Source organism: Chionomys nivalis, chromosome 1 (assembly GCF_950005125.1).
Source record: "Chionomys nivalis chromosome 1, mChiNiv1.1, whole genome shotgun sequence".
Lineage (NCBI taxonomy): Eukaryota > Metazoa > Chordata > Mammalia > Rodentia > Cricetidae > Chionomys > Chionomys nivalis.
Window position 1 is genome coordinate 168,929,378 of NC_080086.1, and position 8,454 is coordinate 168,937,831.

Here is an 8,454-nt window from a genome sequence, read left to right on the forward strand (position 1 = left end):
TATGATTTTTAAAAAAACCTGATACATTGGTCAAAAAGAATGTTAACTTTAAAAACAAAAAATCTCTGAAAACTCTAAAAAAAAAAAATCCAGGAAATCTGGGACACTATGAAAAAAACACTAAGAATAATAAGAATAGAAGAAGGAAAATTCCACCTCAAAGCACCAGAAAATATTTTTAACAAAATCATAGGAGAAAAATTTCCTAACCTAAAGGACATCGTACAAAGGTATAAGAAACTTACTGAACACCAGTTAGATTGGATCAAAAAAGTAAGTCTCCTCACCACATAATAATCAAAACACCAAACATGTAGAACAAAGAAAGAATATTATAAACTACAAGGGACAAAGGTCAAGCAACATATAAAGGCAGACCTGTTAGAATTACACCTGTCTTCTCAATGGAAACTCTAAAAGCCAAAAGAGCCTGGTCAGATGTTCTACAGACTCTATAAACAGATGTTTTCTGCCGGGCGGTGGTGGCGCACGCCTTTAATCCCAGCACTTGGGAGGCAGAGGCAGGCGGATGTCTGTGAGTTCGAGACCAGCCTGGTCTACAAGAGCTAGTTCCAGGACAGGCTCCAAAACCACAGAGAAACCCTGTCTCGAAAAACCAAAAAAAAAAAAAAAAAAAAAAAACCAGATGTTTTCTGTCCCAACTGCCTGGTCCCAAATTACCACACAGAAGCTTATATAAATTATAAATACTTGGCCAATAGCTCAGGTTTATTACTAGCTAACTCTCACATTTTAAGTTAACCCATATTCCTTATTTATGCTCTTCCACATGGCAATACCTTTATTAGCAAAGTATATTCATCTCCTGCTCCTTCTGTGTCTGGCTGGCCACTCCTGATTCCACCCTTCTCCTTCCCATCCTGCATTTGGTAGTTTTGCCTATACTTCTTGCCTGGTTACTGGACAATCAGCATTTTATTAAACCAATTTGAGTGACAAATCTTTACGATGTACAAGAGAATTATTCCACAGCAAGACTCTAGGAGACCACAAATGCCAGCCCAGACTATCATACCTAACAAAAATTTCAGTCACCATAGACAGAGAAAACAAAGTCAAATTTAAACACTACCTATCCACAAATCCAGCCCAACAGAAGATACTAGAACGAAAGTGCCAACCCAAAAAGGTTAACTACACCTATAAAAACACAGAAAACAAATAATCTCACACCAGCAAAGCAAAAGGAGGAGAAACACACACATACACAAACCAGTACCACCAAAATAATAGGAATCAACATTCATTGATCACTGATATCTCCCAATATTAATGGACTCAATTCCCCAACAAAAAGACAGAAACTAACAGAATGGATGTGAAAATAGGATACGTTCTTCTGCTGGATACAAGAAACATACCTCGATATCAAAGATAGACATTACCTCAGAGTAAAGATGGGAAAAGAATTTTCTAAGCAAATGGACCTAAGAAACAAGCTGGTGTACCTATTTTAATATTTAACAAATTATATTTCAAACCGAAATTAATAAAAAGAGGAAAGGATACTTCGTACTCATCAAAAGAAAGCTCCACCAAGATGGTCTTTTAATTCTTAACATCTATGCCCCAAACACAAGGGTCCCTCATTAGTAGAGAAAACACTACAAAAGTTTAAATCACACATTGACTCTCACACATTGATTGTGGGAGACTTCAATACCCCATTCTCACTGATGGGCAGGTCATCCAGATAAAAACTAAACAGAGAAATACTGGAGGATCTAACAGATGTTATAAACCAAATGGGCCTAACAAATATCTACAGGACAATACCCCAAATGCAAGAGAATACACCTTCCTCTCAGAACCTCTCAGAACATTTCTCCAAAACTGACCACATACTCAGTCACAAAGCAACTCTCAACAGAGACTTATTATTATTATTATTATTATTATTATTATTATTATTAGTTGAAATAACCCCCTGCATCCTATCTGACCACCACAGATTAAAGCAGGATTTCAACAACAATAGAAACAATAGAAAGCCTATAAACTGAACAACTCTCTATTGAATGAAAAAAAAATGGGTCAAGACAGAAATAAGAAAGAAATTAAAGACTTCTTAGAATGCAAGGAAAATGAATTCCTAACATACCCAAACTTATGAGACACAATGAAAGTGGTGCCAAGAAGAAAGTTCATAGCACTAAGTGCTTACATTAAAAAATTGGAGAGAGCTCATACTAGTAATTTAACAGCACACCTAAAAGCCATAGAATAAAAAGAAGCAAGGTCACCTAAGAAGAGTACACAGCAGGAAATAATCAAACTGAGGACTGAAGTCAATTAAATAGAAACAAAGAGAACAATACAAAGAATCAACAAAACAAAAAGTTGGTTCTATGAAAAAAAAAATCAACAAGATAGCCAAACCCTTATCCAAACTACTAAGAGACACAGAGAGACTATCCAAATTAACAAAATAAAAAACAAAAAGGGGAACATAATGACAGACACTGAGGAAATCTAAAGAATCATTATGTCATACTTTAAAAACATGTATTCCACAGAATTGGAAATTCTAAAAGGAATGGATAATTTTCTTGCTAGATATCACTTAAAAGTTAAATCAGGATCAGATGAATAATTTAAAATAGACCTTTAACCCCTAAGTAAATAGAAGCAGTCATTAAAAGTTACCCTCTCCCATGGGAAAAAACCCTCAGGGCCAGTAAGATTTTAACACAGCATTCTACCAGACTTTCTTTCTTTTTTTTTTTTTTGGCTTTTCGAGACAGGGTTTCCCTTTGGTTTTGGAGCCTGTCCTGGTACTAGCTCTTGTAGACCAGGCTGGTCTCAAACTCACAGAGATCCGCCTGCCTCTGCCTCCCAAGTGCTGGGATTAAAGGTGTGCGCCACCACCGCCCAGCTCTACCAGACTTTCAAAGAAGAGCTAAAGCCAATCCTCCTCAAACTATTCCACAAAATAGAAACAGAAGGAATACTGCCATTTTTTTTAAGGCAACCACATTTCCCTGATATCCAAATCACACAAAGATTCAACAAAGAGAGAGAATAACAGACCAATTTCTCTCATGAAAGCAGATGTAAAATTACTCAATAAAATACTTACAAATCGAATTCAAGAACACATGAAGAACATCATCCACCATGATCAAGTAGGCTTCATTCCAGAGATTCAGGGATGTTTCAACACATAAAAATTAGTCAATATAATCCACTATATAAATCAAACTATATGATCACCTCATTAGATGCTGAAAATGCCTTTGATAAAATCCAATACCTCTTCATGAAAGTCTTGTAAAGACTCGGGACACATGGGACATATATAAACACAACAAAGGAAATTTACAGCAAACCAATAACTAACATCAAATTAAATGGAGAGAAACTCAAAGCAGCTCCACTAAAATCAGGAACAAGACAAGGCTGTCCACTCTCTCCATATCTATTCAATGTAGTAATTGAAGTTCTAGTGGGAGCAATAAGACAAACTGAAGGAAATCTAGGGGATACAAATTGGAATGGAAGAAGTCAAAGTATTGTTATTTGAAGATGATATGAGAGTATACATAAGTGACCCAAAAAATTCTATCAGGGAACTCCTGTAGCTGATAAACTCCTTCAGTGAAGTGACTGGATACAAGATAAAAAACAAATCAGCAGCACTCCTATACACAAATGACAAATGGACTAAGAAAGAAATTAGGGAAACAACATCCTTTACAATAGCCACAAATAATATAAAGTGTCTGGGTAACTCTAACCAAGCAGACTTGTATGACAAAAACTTCAAGTCATTGAAGAAAGAAATTGGAGAAGATAACAGAAGATGGAAAGATCTCCCACGCTCATGAATTGGTAGGGTTAACATGGTAAAAATGGCCATTTTACCAAAAGCCATCTACAAATTCAACAAAATCTCCATCAAAATTCCAACAGAATTCTTTACAGACCTTGGAAGAACAATAATCAGTTTCATATGGAAAAACAAAAAAATCAGGGTAGTGAAAACAACCCTGTACAATAAAAAAGGAACCTCTGGAGGTATCACCATCCCTGATTCCAAGCTCTGCTGCAGAGGTATAGTAATGAAAGCAGCATGATCAACAGACATGTTGATCAATGGTATTGAATCAAAGACCCGGATGTAAATATACACACCTGTGGACACCTGCTGATATTTATTTTTTATAAAGACGCCAAGAAACACACAATGGAAAAAAGAAAGCATCCTCAACAAACGGTGCTGGTCTAACTGAATGTCAGCAGGTAGTAGAAATGCAAATTTTCAAATTGATTCATATCTTTCACCCTGCATGAAACTCAAGTCCACGTAGATCAACGACCTCAACATGAATTCAGATACACTGAACCTAATAGAAGAGAAAGTGGGGATATCTTTGAACTCATTAGCACAAGAGACAACTTCCTGAACAGAGCACCAATAGCAAAGGTACTAAGGTTGACAGTTAATATATGGGACCTTATCAAACCGAGAAACTTCTGTAGACAAAAGTCAACATCAATAGGACAAAACAGTAGTCCATACAATGGGAAAAGATTTTCACTGTCCCCACAAAAAGCTAATATCTAATATATACAAAAAACTCAAGAAAATAGACATCAACAACCAAATAATCCAATTTAAAAAAATGAGGTACAGATCTACACATGATCTTAGCCAAAAGGCCGAGAAGCGATGAGGTACAGATCTAAAAAGAGAATTCTCAACAGAGGAATCTCAAATGGCTGGGAAACAAAAAAACATTCAACATTCTTAGCCATCAGTGAAATGCAAATCAAACCTACTTTGAGATTCCATCTTACACCTCAAAGAATGGCTAAGATTAAAAAACACAAGTGTTAGCACATGCTGGCAAGGATGAAAAACAGTGGACCACTCCTCCATAACTGATGGGATTGCAAACTTGTATAGCCACTATAGCCACTTTGGAAATCAGTATGCCCATTCCTTAGAAAATTGGGAATTGATTTACCTCAAGACCCAGCTAGACCACTCTTGGGCATATACCCAAAGGATGCTGTACCCAACCCAAGGACGCTTGCTTAACTGTGTTCATTGCAGCTTTATTCAGAATAGGTAGAAACTGAATACAACCTTGATGTCCCTCAACCAAAGAATGGAAAAAGAAAATGTCATCCATTTACACAGTAGAGTAACATTCAGCTATTAAGAATAACAACCTCATGAAATTTGCAGGCAAATGGATAGAACTAGAAAAGATCAAACTGAGTTAGGTAAACTAGACCCAGAAATACAAACATGGTAAATACTTACTTATAAGTAGCTATTAGCTGTTAAGTAAAGGTTGAGCCACAGAACCAGAGTGGCTCACAGAAACAAGGAGGCTCAAGGGGTGGGGGACAGCACATGGCTCAGGGGAAGTAGAATAGATTGTGGGTGGATGGGGCATGAGGGGTGGCGATGGGAGCAGGAGGGATCTGTGGGGGTGGGAGAGACAGAGAGAGAGAGTACTGGGAGAGATGCCTAGAACTGGGGGGAATGGGAGTGATGTAGAACTCCAGTGCAATGGAAATTATGAGGGTGACCTAGTGAAGTGTCCTAGTAATGGGGATATGGAGGTGGAGCTGACCAGGCAAGGCTCCCAGCAGTAACAAAAACTTCCAATCTGCCCTACCTACAAGACATACATGCTGGGGCGATGATGGCGCAGAACTTGTGGGAGTAGTCAACCCATGACTTGTCCACCTGAAGGCCCCTGCTGAGAAAGAGCCCAGCTGACACTGCCTAGACGGCCAGGAACCAGAGGCAGGGCAGCCCAAAGACCCAGGATAGAACCAAACATGACTGGCAAGAAAAAAAAAAAAGTCAATGAAATGCTTTGATATTCTGCTATACTCATAGATCAATGCCTAGCCTAATTGTCATCAGAGAGGGTCATCCAGTATCAAATGGGAGCAGATGCAGATACCCACAGTCAAACACTAGTTGGAGCCAGGGAGCCCCGCAGAAGAGGGGGAGGAGGGGTTTAGGAGCCAGTGGGGGTCAAGGATACCATGAGAATCAATTAAGCAGGGTTCATAGGGGCTCACAGAAATTGAAGCAACAAACCCAGATCCTGTATGGGTCCTAAGTAGGTTTACTGCATATTCCTTATAGTTGTGTGTAGCTTGTGTGGGACTCCTAACAGTGGGACTGGGGGTGTCTCTGACTATTTCATAGATGCTTGGGTCCCTTTTCCTCCTGCAGGGTTGCAGTTTCCAGATGTATCACAATATGAGGATCTGTACCCAGTCTTACTGTATCTTGTTAGGTTGGTTGGTGAATATCCCTGGGAGGTTTGCTCTTTTGGGGGGGCAGGGGAGGTGCAGAGGAGGAGTTGATCTGGGAGGAAGGGATCGGACGGAGTAGAGGGAGGGTAAACTTCGGTTTGGGTGTAATGTGTGAGAAAAGAATAAACCATTGAGCCGGGCAGTGGTGGTGCACGCCTTTAATCCCAGTACTCGGGAGGCAGAAGTGGGCAGATCTCTGTGAGTTCGAGGCCAACCTGGTCTACAAGAGCTAGTTCCAGGACAGGCTCTAAGGCTACAGAAAAACCCTGTCTCAAAAACAAAGCAAAACAACCCCTCCCCCCTAAAACAAAACAAACAAACAAAAAAGAATAAACATTGAAAGGGAGGGAGGGAGGGAAGGAAGGAGAGAGGGAGGGAGGACGTGAACGAGTTATTACCCAAAACCGGAATCTGCCAAGACAGAAACGTGGAAGAATGCAGAGCACGTGCAGACACTCACGCTTTCACTTCCTTCGGAAGCTTAAGCCTGTTTTGGTTTGTAGCTGAAACTTAGTACGATGATTAGAACACCCCTAAATTGCTCCCAAATTTGAGCGTGTACAGAAAGTGAAGATTTGCCCGATGTGAAAGAATCTAGTCGAATCAGAGAAAGGGATCAGCTTTCAAACATGCAGAGGCGTCTACCGAGGAGATGAGAAAACTGTCACTGCTCAGACAGGCTTAAATGTCTTCTATATTTCGCTGGAAGTGGGCCTGATATTTCTGGGTTTGTTTTTGTTGTTGTTCAATAGACTCGCACGTGACTCCACTATGTAGCCAAGTTTGAGAACCACTGAGAGTTAAGTTAAGCCATGCTTTTCACCCTTGGAGTTTCAGTGACAGCTGATGCCTGGTCCTACTTCCTAAGGATCTGGATTTAATCGGGCTGAGATGACACCTAAAGATGACCCGCTGATGACATTAGCCCCAGCCCTGTAAGCGCTTCTTCCTTCCGTTTCTTTAAAAGTTATCAACCTCAGCTGCAGAGTCGACCCCCACCCGGAGTGGAGGTACTTTGAGAATAACAATGTTCAAGCACCCCAGTAAAAAAACGTTCATATCTGGGCTGGAGAGATGGCTCAGTGGTTAAGAGCATTGGCTGTTCTTCCAGAGGACCCAGGTTCAAATCCTAGTACCCACACGGTAGCTCACAGCCTCTGTAACTTCAGTTCTGGCTTCTCAGGGCACCAGAATACATATGTTACACAGACATACATGCAGGCAGAACATCCACAAACAAACCTACTTATGTTAGCAATTAGTGTTTCTTCCAGCTGAAGTCTCATGGTGTTTGTTACTGAGCCTTTTGGTGTTTACTTTTGTTCAACAGCAATAGAAAGAATGCTTGGAGATCACTAACTATATACATAGCCGGTGTTTTTAGGGTTTGAATTTGTACGTTACATCTACACCTTGTACATCTAGCAAGACTGGCTTTTCATAGAGGCAATGCATTAACAGCCCGGCTTCCTAGCTCCTATCACGAAATATTAGTACTGCTGCTCAGAACTGTGCCCCTTCGAATGTCTGATTTCATCCAGCAGTCATAGCGCGTGATGGGTGGCAAATTAGGAGATGACCTGGTATACGTTTTTTTATTTCCCATGATTCATGAACAATCTGACATTTCCCTCAAGATTCACAACATAGCTGTCAATGGTATTTCAAACTTGTGACCCAAAGACCGTATCAGAATCCTCCTGGGTGCGTGCTCTAAGTGCTGCTTACTGGGGCCGGCTTCAGACTTTCTGAATCATGGTTCTTGTGCATGATCCTGAAGTCTGCTTTTTAAATAATCACCCCCGGTAATGCCAATAAATCCTCAAGTTGTGAAACATCTGCCTTCAAAGGGAGAATAGAAACAAGAACTAAGGTGAAAAGAGTGCCTTTTATCAGTTAAATATTTAATGAGCTCGTTTAGCTGGCAAACTGTCAGCACGAAACAGTATGTGCTCGGTGTCTCCACGAAAACCGTAACAAAAAGCAGTCCATTTACAGTTTTAGTCTTTTTTACAACTAGTAAGACGGGACTATCTTCCCCTATGGTGAGCGTGGGGTGCTGAGCTGATGCCCTAAACAGCCTGTTCAATCCAAAGCTCAACCTTAAAACTTTTGACTTCACTGTTTTCCAAGAAATCTGGTTAG